Source organism: Phascolarctos cinereus, unplaced genomic scaffold (genome assembly GCF_003287225.1).
Source record: "Phascolarctos cinereus isolate Bilbo 61053 unplaced genomic scaffold, phaCin_HiC Scaffold_3;HRSCAF=262, whole genome shotgun sequence".
NCBI lineage: Eukaryota > Metazoa > Chordata > Mammalia > Diprotodontia > Phascolarctidae > Phascolarctos > Phascolarctos cinereus.
Window position 1 is genome coordinate 68,786,819 of NW_027555736.1, and position 12,086 is coordinate 68,798,904.

General features: G+C 40.7%; 1 protein-coding gene across 4 annotated transcripts in view; it reads left to right on the forward strand.

Moving 5' to 3' along the window:
- The first annotated feature begins 292 nt into the window (after window positions 1-292).
- Window positions 293-12,086, forward strand: part of MAPK8 (mitogen-activated protein kinase 8) — a 124,740-nt gene continuing 112,946 nt past the window's right edge. For 2 of the 4 annotated variants that reach the window (XM_020997084.2, XM_020997085.2), the window contains exon 1: window positions 294-485. The gene's annotated coding sequence lies outside the window, so the exon portion shown is untranslated. Of the gene's footprint in view, window positions 486-12,086 lie in introns of all 4 variants that reach the window. The other 2 variants (XM_020997086.2, XM_020997087.2) reach the window with 2 other exon arrangements.

The window sequence follows — 12,086 nt, forward strand, 5'->3', positions numbered from 1 at the left end:
CAATATCAGCCACTCAACAGAGTAACTTACAAAAACGCAGTCGTCGCCCCCTGTTGGGCTCAGCTCTAGCCACGCCCCTCATTCATACTTCCATTTTGCCCCGCCCCCTACTCAGACCCGCCTTTCCTTCCCCGGCCTCTTGTTCGAGCCACCCAGGTCAGCCCTCCCAGCACCTCGCTCCAGCTTCTGCTGGCCCCGCCTCCCTGGATCCGAATCGCCCCGCCCCTTCATGGGCGGGGGGGAGCGGGCAAGGGGCGGGGCCCTGCGGGATGACGTGGAGGCGTGCGCCGTGACGGCTGGCGCTCTTGTTCCTCAGCCGAGCGGTGGAGGCAGGAGGACGCGGCCCGGAGCCCGGACGAGCTCAGTGGACCGGCCAGCCAGCGGCTCAGGCTCGGGCGCCTTTCTCGTCCTCCCCTGCTCCCCGGCAGCCTCCGCGGGGACTCCGGGGGGCCTTCCTCCCCTCCGCACGCGCTTCGCTTCCCTGGGTGAGTGCGGCGCCGAGCGGAGAGCCGGGCCCGGAGCCCGGGGGCGGCTCCTCCGGCCGTAACCGCTGTGTTTATGTTATTGTGCCGCCGCTGCCGCCGCCGCCGCGGTGACCCCCTCCAGAGGGGAGGGGGAGGAGGAGGGGGCAGTGAGAGGGAGGGGCCGGCGTCCCCGCTCGGGGGGAGGCGGCCCGCCTGGGGACTGGGGAGAGGATGCCGGGGGATCTGGAGAACAATAGCGGGGTGAAGGGGGCGAGGAGGAGGACCCAGAGGGGGAGGGGACGGGGTCGGGGGTGCGGGGTGGGGGTAGAGAACGTGCTGCTGCGGCCCTACCGTTTTTCTCCCCTTAACCCTCCCCCCCAACCCCGACTACCTCCAGCCCCGGGACCGCGGGAGCAGGAGAGCTTAGATGGGTACCTACCTACCTCACTCCCCACCTACCTATCTTCAACTTCCCCTCCTCCTTCTCCTGCGGCCGGCGGCCCCCGAACGATGGTCTGTGCCTAGTGTGTTTTCCCTACTTCCATATTGTATTTTTGAACGGCACGGGGTGGGGGAGAAGTTCTCAAAGACTTTGGGGGAGGGGGAGGTCTGTAGTCCTTGAAGGCCGGGACAGGGACAGGAGGCATACAGCGAGCACCTTTTAGATACCGTGTATATAAAAGAGAATGCTATCATTTCCCTTCCTCGACTATTTGTGGTGGCTGAGACATCCTGGGTTCTTGAGTGTGTGTTTTTGTTTGCTTTTTGCCTTCTGTGGAGCTTTGTTTGTGCCAGTAACGTAATGTTCAGATGCATCAGTTATATACAGATACATCAAGGCAAAAAAAATACAGGTACTGGTGAGGATTCCTCAGCCGGTGAATAGCGAATGTAAATATGAATTGGACCGTTTTAGCTTGTGGTGTTCTTATGAGATTTTTAAAATCTTAAGGCAGCCTGCCTCCTCTTTTTCCTTTCTTTATCTCCCAAACGCTTATGTCCATATAATGTAATGTAATAGACTCTTAATTTTTTCCTCGACTGACTTGACTGTCCGAGTCACTGGTTGTGCTGGAGCTGTGTTATCTGGAGTTTGGGTAAATTAGTAAAAGCATGTTCTCTATTTTTTTTCTTGTGTTCCGTCAAACATTTTCTGTGAATTTAGTAGCATTCATCACCATCGTATTAAACTGTGCCCAATAAGCACAATTTACTTTACAATTCAGGATAGGGACTGGACTGGTGATTTTATTCATATAGGGAACTCCCAGGTAAGGAAATCCCACTGATTATGCAAGTTGGTACCTCCTCTGCAATTGACCATCTCAGATGCCTAGGGTGCTGAGAGGTTGTGACTTGCCCAAGGGTTACCAGGGCAGTGTTCGTCAGAGGAGGGACTTGAACCGATGTCTTGATGGTTCCAAGGGCAGCTCTGTCAACTATGCCACATTAGCTAAGGTAAAAACAAAACAAAAAAACATTCGCACTAAGTTCAATTATTTAATTCTGAGCTCACGCTAGTATTTTTTGGTCATGTGGCTCCTTGGCAGCTTCAGTAGCCATTCTGCACTATGTAAGAGCTAGGAGTAGAAGGTAAAATGAAGTAGTTTTAATGTGGTATTAAAATGCTGCCTTGGCTATAAGTCATAGTCCTGTCTTATCCTTAAATAAAGCTATATGATAACTTAGTGTTTAAGATTCTCATTTGTGAAGTGAAGGGATTGTCTCCCAAAGATTCCTTTTGTTAATATTCTGTGACTCCACAGGAGGTGCTTTTGGTATTTATTTTTTTGAGTTTGTAGTACTAAATGTTCTAGTATATTAGAAACTAAAGAATTAAAAATGAACTGAAATTGCAATTTTAAAAAAAATTTCCACTGCATTTTGTATGTACATTTTGGTAAGCCACATAGAGTTGTCATCAGTTTGAAATGACTAAGTGGCCATACCCACATATGTACTGCCTATCATCTGAGTAGATGGATCTTAATAACTTTGTTGAAGTGTTATTGCTTCAGTAAATTGACCTTCTTTAGAAGAAACTCAACAATACTGAAATCAAAAATGTTCAAACATGGTACATAGTTGTCTGGATACTTGTATTATAAGAGGTACAAGTTTTAATTATTAAGTCAGAAGTCTTCATGGCACCAACATATTTCCAATTTGCTTTGTTATAAAAAATTAGAGGAAGCATATGCTTTTAAATTGCAAGTAGTGAAATTTTATACTTTTAATCTGCATCACAGTCATTTCTGATTTTATAACCCATTTCTTCCTCCTCCTTAAGCCCTCTCTTGTAACAAATAAAAATAAACAAAGTGATGGCTAAAATCTGCGTATACAAAATTTGGTACCCACAATTCCCTACTCTACAATCTATTTTCCATCTGAGAAGAAAACTATGTTTTATTCTCTTCTCAGAACCAAGATTTTTCATTATACCAGTTGAGTTCAGCTTCCTTTTAGTGTTTTTTTTCTTGACATTATTGTTGTCATTGTGAAATTTTTCACTTGGTTCTGTTTTTCCCACACCTGTATCTTCCTGTGTTTCTCCGAATTCTTCATGTGAGTGTTTCTTACTGTACAATAATATTATATTTCATTAATAGACTACAGTGTATTTAGAAATTTCCCTGTTGATGGGCACCTACTTAAAAAAAAACAGTTCTTTACTATCACAGTAGGAGTGCTACCATGACTCGTTATATATAAGAACTTTCTTTCAGTCATTGACCTCTTTGGAATATACATCTGAATGCAATTTCCTGGGTCAGAGGCTATGAACAGCTTAGTGGCGTTTCTTACATAATTCCAAAGTCATTTTATATCATGTTTGAGATAAGAGGGATATTGTGGAGGTAGAATCGATGAGGCTTGGCAGCTGATTGGGATTGTGGGAAAGAGAAGAATGAAAGATGACTGAGTTTGAGACCCTGGCTGACTGGAAGGATGGTGCAATCCTTAACAGAAATATGGAAGTTGATAAGAGGATGGATACATGGAAATATCCATTAGGCAGTTGATAATGTGGGACTGGAGTTCAGTATACACACACATATACATACATACATACATACATACATACATACATACATACATACATACACACACACACACACATCCAGAAGACTCCCAGATAGATACACCCACACATAAGTGTGTGTGGTGGGGAGGGTATGTATCTTCAAGTCTTGGATAGAGATGATAGTTGAGTCCCTGGAAGCTGATGAGACTACCAAGGGAGAAGAGAAGAGCACCTGTTAGGAGGATGGGACCTAGATGATGATCTAGCAAAGACACAGAAAAGGAGCAACTGAATAGTTAGTTGGATAGGAGAATGAACGTGAACACCCAGGGAGGAGATGATATCAAGGAGGAAGAGAATGGTAAATAGTGCTAAATACTGCAAAGAGAATAGAGGCCAAGCAACGCATCTAGCAGATCATTAGTAGCCTTACAAAGAAAATTTTCAGGTGAGCAAAGTCAGAAGCCAGATTAAGAAGTGAGCCTAGAAGCAATGAAATCGTTTTTTTCTAAGTGTTTGCCTGTAAAAGGGAGGCAAAATGTGGGGTAGGAGACCTCTAATAGCTTGAGAGAATGGTACGATCAAGTGAAGGCTCTTTTAAGAATGGAGTAGATCTGGGGATGCTTGTAAACAGTAGGTAAGGAGCCAGCGGATGACGGGTTTAAAAATTCAGGACAGGGGATGATGTGGGAGGAGAAGGTAGGGGATTATTAGGCCAGCTGTCTTTCCACAGACCTTCTGGCATTTCAGTTGAATGGATCTCAGTTACTATACTTGGCATTTGTTATTTGTGTCTTTAAAGTGATTTTCCCCTATGAACTTGACTGCCTAATCTTTAGGAGTTTAGTGGAAAGATTCTTATAATAAGAATCAGGAGACTCAAATTGTAGTCCCATTTCTTCTCCTAGCTCATTTTATGATGTTGAGGTAATCACTCTTTCTGAACTTCTCTTTCCTCATTAGTGAAACGAGGGGTTGGACTAGATTTGACCTCTCAATCCCTTAGCCCCTGCAAAGAATATTATGCAGTCTTGTTCAGATTTGAAAAAAGAAATAGATTTGCATAGCAGCAGGAAATATACAGAACAGCCTTAAAGTATTTTGTTGTATCCGAGAATGTGCATGCTGCTGTGAACTTTTAACAAGATTTCAGTTGACACCATTTGATGTAGAACGTTCTCCCTCTCCCTCTCCCCCTTCCTTTTGCCCTCTCCTCCTCTGTTGTTTTTTACCCATGTACTTTTTGTCTCCCAGAAGTCTTTGCTTATTCGTACAAGAATCTTCTCTACCACACATGCCATATGGACCCAAACTTACTCTTTTGCCATCTGTACCTTCCATTTCATTTCATGTGTCGTCCATAAATATGCTGTGTATTTCTGAGTTTTACCCCTCATTGTTATCTTCTGTTCTGTGAAGTATTTGAAATAAATGTATTAGAATCAGCAGAATATATGAAGTGCTTTCTTATTTTGAGTTACTTCTCTAGGATGGTGGTTTCATCTAGTCTTTATACATGTATGTTATGTGTATGTGTAAATATGTGTGTATGTATGTATTCCTTAAATAAAGAAGAATTTTTGAAGTGTGCCTTGTGGTTATCTTGATAGATAAGAAGTGCTGATGAATAAAAATTAGGAAATGATAGACTGCAAAGTGGAATACATATAATGAAACATCAAGTTTTCATTTCCTTATTGAACTTTTGCATCTGACTGTGGATCTTTCTGGGGTGGCAGGAAGGGAGGGAGATAGGATCTCCCTGTTAAATCCGGTTGGAAGTGTAATGGTCACTCAGCCCTGATCTCAATACTCATCAGTAGGCAAGCTTTAAACTACTCTATTTTTCTACCCTGGTTTAGTTTGCCCTTCCTTAGGCAGTCTGGTGGCTTTCTGCTTCCAGGGGCTCACCACATTGGTGCTGGACTTAGTGCAGACACCCAGTTGGCTTTAGACATACTGCAGCTCCCAAATGCCAGACTCATATGATCCACTATCTTTGGCTTTCCCAGCAGGAGAGACTACGGACAGGCACCACCGTTCCTGGCCTTGACAGTGAATCTGAGGCATGATTCTAACGAGTTTTAATGATAAAGCTTATTTGGCATTGATAATTATAGGGTTCTTTGTACTTGGAATGTTTTCTTTATTTAGGTTAGAATTTAGGTCCATAGATGTTTAGTACTGTATTCTCTTTGTAAAGCATTGCACATGTTTATGTAGTGCTTTTAAATTTATTAAGTGTTTTCCTCACAATAGATCTATGAAGGAGGTGGTACAGATAGTTTTTGTTCTCCTTTTATAGATGAGAAAATTGATTCAGAGAGATTGTGATTTGTTTGTGTTCACATAGCTAGTTAAATCTCCTAGCCAACTCTTAACAAACTGAATTATGTCTTCTGACTCCAACTTGAATACGTTTTCCGCTATAATGATAAGAACTGAACCTGTGATTTCAGTTACAGGAAATTTTCTAGTGAGGAAGACCTCTCCAGGAGTCCAACATGCTATGGCCCACAACAGACTACAGTGTTCCTGGAAATATATAGCAAATGAAAATGCAATAGGACATAAAAAAATTAATATGTGGTTTTCTGAGGCAATATACATCCCCAGGGACCCTTATGTAAGGTTTAATGGCTCTCTTTTCTATTTGAGTTTGACACTACTGCCTAGAGCACCAAAAGGTAAGGGACTTGATCAGGATCACAAGGTCAGGATTCTCAGAGGCAGCACTGGAGCCCAGCTATTACTGGTTTGGAGGATAACTATCCACTATACAATACTATCTTTCTTCCATTCTACCATATAATTATATATTTTATTGAAAAGTTGTGTTGGGGGAGAATTCAAAAACATTCTGGCAAAGTAGGAAGCTTATTTTTAGACATTGCTTTTTGAGATACCCTTTGGCTTCCTTCATGTCCAAGGAAGAATGCCTATAGGAAAGAAAGTTAAGAATGAATTACACTAAAATTAATTAGATGAGAAAGTTCAGTATTCTTTCTAATGCTGTTGTGGGCATGATCTCCTGAGGATTTTAAGTAGTTAAAAAAAAAACTTGAATCATTTTATTGTTAAATGAATCAGAAATCAGCCACAGAATATTCAAATTGCAATTAAGAGTTTGAATTTGGATTATCAAATTTGACTTTTATTAATCTGTTTTGTCAGTGAGCTAAAGTTTCCATATTTGTATCATACAGGTAGTTGAGATGCTTTAGTCATAATGTATGTGACCGTTAAGATGCTAGCTCTGTAGTCTCTTTTCAGCTGTGAACCTATTGGTATGGGTAACTTTTATAAAGAAAATACTATAAAAAGGAGGAAAAAATCATGATATCAGTAGACTTAGATAATAGAATTTTTGTTTTTTTCAATGATCTATATTGTTTATTGTCTGAGCAATTTAGTTCTTTCAAGAAAAAAAGGCAAATTCCTAAAAAAGAAAAAAAAATGAACTTAATAGCTTCTGATGCTGAGGGTATTAGACATTTCAAAGGTGAGCTATGATTTTTAAATTTAGGCATCCTAGTAACTGAGAATGGGGCATTAAAGATTGTTCTATTATTGAAAGAAAGGATAGTACAAAGGAAAGAGCCCTGGTATAGGGAGTCAGGAGAAGTGGGGCTTGGTTTCCACAGTTCTGCTATATAGTTATGTGACCTTGGGTAAAGCACCTGGGGTTCTTGTTTCTTTATCTGTAAAAAGAGGGATTTGGATTAGATAATTTTAAAGGTATCTTTAAACCTTAGTTTTAATTGTCTTGTTTCTTCATATCACAAGACTAAGAAAGGAATCCTTTAACATTTCAACTGGAGTTGACGCATAAAGTTTTTAAAAAGGTTGATTCTCAAAAGAAATATAAACGTATCCCATTTCCTCCCTCAATTCACCTCTTTTTCCCACCCCTTCCCCCAATTCTGCTCTTATCATGAAATCATCTGGTTGATTTTTGAGAAATTTGACATGGTTTTATATAATGGTTTGTTTCATAAGACCCATACTTTAAAAATGGATTTTATTTAAAAGGAGACACTTCACACAAGTTTCCTTCAAAGTGGTGGCTCCATAAATTGTGGTTTTAGTGCAGTTACAAAAAAAAAAACCAAACTAATACTCATGAATGTATTTTAATAATTAATAAAATTGTTTATTTCATGAATTGATTATTTTATATTAAGGCATAATTGTAACCATTATACATATGGCTGTTTTTTGTTTTTTTTTTTTAATCTACAAATTGCAGAAGATGAGCCATTAATATCAGGTAACAACTGAGTAAACATTTGTCAAGAGCCTACTTCATAGCTGAGGTTCTGTTCTAGGTTTTGGGAATACAAAACCAAAATAGTCACTGCTATCAAGGCATGTACACAGATCAGCACAAGGAAAACTGAGAAGAACAGTAAGGAGAGTGACGCAGGAGATGGGAGGGGACAGATATGAGATATTATGAAGTGATGAGACATGGTAACTAGTTGGATGAGGGCAATGGAAGAGTCAGGAATGATTTTGAGATTATGGATTTGGCTGGTTGGATGGTAGTGCTTTCTACCAAATATGAAAGATGACAGCAGGGGCAGGTTTGGGGGGGAAAGGTAGTGAGTTCCTTTTTGGACTTACTTTGAAATGATGATTTCCAGCTAACATTTATAAAGCACTTTAAGGTTTGCAAAACTCCTTACACATATTGTCTCATTCGATCCTCACAAATAACTCTGTGAGCTATGTACTATTATTGCCACATTTTACAAATGAAGGCACTGAGGCTGAGAGAAGGCAAGTGACTTGCCTAGGATCACACGGCTAATAAATGTCTGAGGCAAGATTCAAACTGCAGTCTTGATGGATCCAAACTGAGCATTACATTCACTGCCACTGTTGTATCCAGGAGGAGCTGTCCAGAAGGCAGCTGCTGACTGTTGAGGTCTAGGGTTCAGCTTGCTAGGTAGAGGTACCAGCTGAACCCATGGAAATAGATAAGATCACTCAGAGACAAAGCATAGACAAAAAAGGAAAGGCTCAAGACCGAACCTTGAGTAATGTCTGTGTTAAGGGTGTAAGCTGTATGTATGAATGCAGTAATGGAGACTGAAAAGGGAGTAGTGAGGAAGAAGAACTAGGTGAGAGCTGGGAGAGTGGGTGCAAGAGAAAGGTTGAGGCCACAGTATCAAAAGATACAAAAACATTCCGAATCAGTGGGACCTGAAGCAAGGCCTTGGATTTAGCCGATCTTCGGTAACCTTGGGGAAAGGCATCTATATTGCCAGGGTTTGAGAAGTAAGCATGTGAGGGGCAGCTAGGTGGTGCAGTGGAGAGAGCACTGGCCCTGGAGTCCAGAGAATCTGAGTTCAAATTCAGACTTAGATACTTACTAGCTGTGTGACTCGAGGCATGTAACTTAATCCCTGTTGCCTCCAAAAAAAGAATTAGATAGTAAGCAAGTGGAGTGAAAAGACTCATCTTCCTGAATTCCAATTTGGCCTCAAACACTTATTAGCTTGTGACCCTAGGCAAGTCACTTAACACTGTTTACCTTAGTTTCTTTGTCTGTAAAATGAAATGGAGAAGGAAATGGCAAACTACTCTACTGTCTTTGCCCAAGAAGATGCCAGATGGGCTCGGGAAAAGTCAGGCAAGACTGAAAAAATGACTGAACACAACATTGTGTGTAGAGCACAGCTCTGGGAATGAAGGAAAATGCAAAGTTGAATTATAATTCTTGCCCTCAAGGACTGTATGGTCTGGTTGGCAAATGAGACACCATAATACAATGTTGTGTCAGTGCATCAGAGAGATAACAAAAAGGTTGGGAAGTTTTCATGGAGCTTGAAGGATTAAGGAAAGATTCAGCTAAAGGGAGGATATTGTGAATGTAGAGTACAGCCTGAGCAGAGGCACTCTGGCCTGCTGCGTGCCAGACACTCTGCTGAGATGCTGGGGATGCAGATGTAGAGAATGGACCAATCCTCAGTTGAGGAGTTTATGTTGTAATGGGAAGGACAAGTATATGCAAAAACATATACAACATAAATACAAAGTTAATACGTAGAAATTTATACAAAATATTTACATACAAGAGGGGAGGGTAGTAGTGATTGGGGAATTGTTTAGAAAAGCCTGGTAAGAAGATGATCTGAGCTGCATCTGAGAGGAGGAGTTCTGCTTTCAACAAGTTGAGTTTAAAATGTGTCCAATAGGGATTGAGTGAAGCACAGGGGAGAGACTTGGGCATGAATGAAGGCAATCAGTGTAGGAACCAGTAGTGCATAGAGAGAGCATTATCTCATCAGAATTGATCAAAACCATTTAGAAGCCAAAATACATACTGGTAGCTTTCTGACCAAACTTGGTATTTTTTATAAAGCTAATATTAAAAAAGTAATGCCTTCAAGGCAGGATGATGTGGTAGAATGGGGAAAATAGCAGCACTTTGAGGAGATACATTCTAGGTGTGAACTATAAATGAACTTCCTAATTTTTCCATTTATTAGCTTCATAATTCCAAAGATATGACAAAGTAATCAAGCCATTTATAGTTAGCATACCCCTAACACAAATTATAGACATTTTCAGGCTGATTTAATATTAGATGCAACTATAATATTATATGCAACTAATATAATAATATTGTGATGATAATACTATATGTAATATTATATGTAGCTATATGCAGACTTAACATTACAGGCAACTGTGTGGTGGAGTGTATAAAGTGCTGAACTTGGAATCAGGAAGACCTGAGTTAGAATCCTTCCACAGATATTTACTAGTTATGTGACCCTGGACAAGTCACCTAATTTGTCTTAGAGTCAATTTCTTTGTTTATAAAATGAACACGATAATAGCACTATGGAGTTTCAGTAATCAGATGAGTTAATATATGTTAAGTGATTAGTAACCTCAGGTACTATGTAAATGCTGCTGCTGCTGCTTCTTAATCCTCCTCCTCTTCTTGTTCTTCTTCACCATCATTATCATCATTAGATGAAAAGGAAATTCTGTACAAATGGAGGATAATATATTATTCCTGATTTATGGGGCCCCTTTCTATGATCCTTTCATACTAGTCTCAGGCTTTTTAGAAGCAAATTGTCATACCATCCTGCCACAGAGCAGTTAAATTCTTTATTCTGAATTTTGCAAAGTTACAAAATTTTGTCAGAAGGACTTAACTACGTTTTGCTATATAAATTGTTTTGCTTAATTCTGACTAGAATGGCCATTTATTACCACTCTCCCATGTTCCAGGCACCTTGATAAGGCTCTAAGGAATTTTTCTAGCCTCTGCTTTAAGGGACCTTGTATTCTATCTGGGAAACAGTATGCGCACATATAAACTTCCACAAAAGGCAAGGTAATTTTTTGATGGAGGCACTAGCAACTGGGAGGATCAGGAAAGGCTTCATGTAGTAGATGACCTTTGAAGGATACTAAGTATCTTGAAGAGACCAAAGTGAGAAGGGAGTGAATTTCAGGCATGGGAGATGGAATTGTTGTGTGTGAAGAAAAGTATGAAGGCTGTTAAAAGAATAGGTTATGTAGTTGGGAACATGAAAAAGTGGTAGGCCAGGGTGTTTGAGGGAACATAATTAATCAGTAAACATTTATTAAGCACCTACTGTGTGCTGATCACTGGAGTTACAGAAAGAGGCAAAAGACAATTTGTTCTTAAAAAGCTTACAGTCAAATGGGAACTACAACATGCAAACAAATATATACAACACGAGCTATATACAGGATAAATAGGAAATAGTGAAAAGAGAGAAAGCACTAGAATTGAGAGGAGTTGGGAAAGGCTATTGTATAAAGTGCCATTTTAGTTGAAAGGAGGTCAGGAGGTCAGTAAGTAGTTGTAGGAGAGAAGGGAGAGCATTCCAGGCATGGGGGGTGGGTAGGAGAATAGCCAGAGAAAATGCATACAGGCAAGAGATGAAGCGTCTTGTTTTTGGAACAACCAGGAAGCTGGTGTCACTTGATTGAAGAATTCGGGAGTAAGGTGTGAGAAGGCTAGGTTATCAGGGGCTTTAAATGCCAAACAGAGAATTTTGCATTTGCTTCTGGAGACAAGAGGAAGGTACTGGAGTTTATTGAGTAGGTGGGTGACATGATTGGACCTGTGTTTTAGGAAAATAGCTTTAGTGGCTGAATAAAGAATGTATTGGAGTAGGGAGAGACTTGGGGCAGGCAGACCCACCTATAGGCTGTTGCATTAATTGAGGTGATGAGGGTCTGCACTAGAGTAGTGGCAGTGGCAGAAGAGATATTCAAGGCATAACTAAGAGATGTTATGAAGGTGTAATCAGCAGGCCTGGACAACAGCTTAGATGGGGGGCGGGGTGAGAGAGAGAGTGAGAAATCCAGGATGAGTCCTAGGTTGTGAATTTGAAAGACTGGGAGGATGGTGTTCTACTTTTCAATAGAAGGGAAGCTGGGGTTGGGGGGACATTTAGGGGAAAAGATAACCAGGTTTTTTTGAACATGGAGTTCAAGATGTCAACTGCACATGCAGTTTCAGATGTCTGAAAAGCATTTGGAGATGTGAGAATGGAATACAGAGAGATTAGGAGAGGAAAGGTAGATTTGAGAAT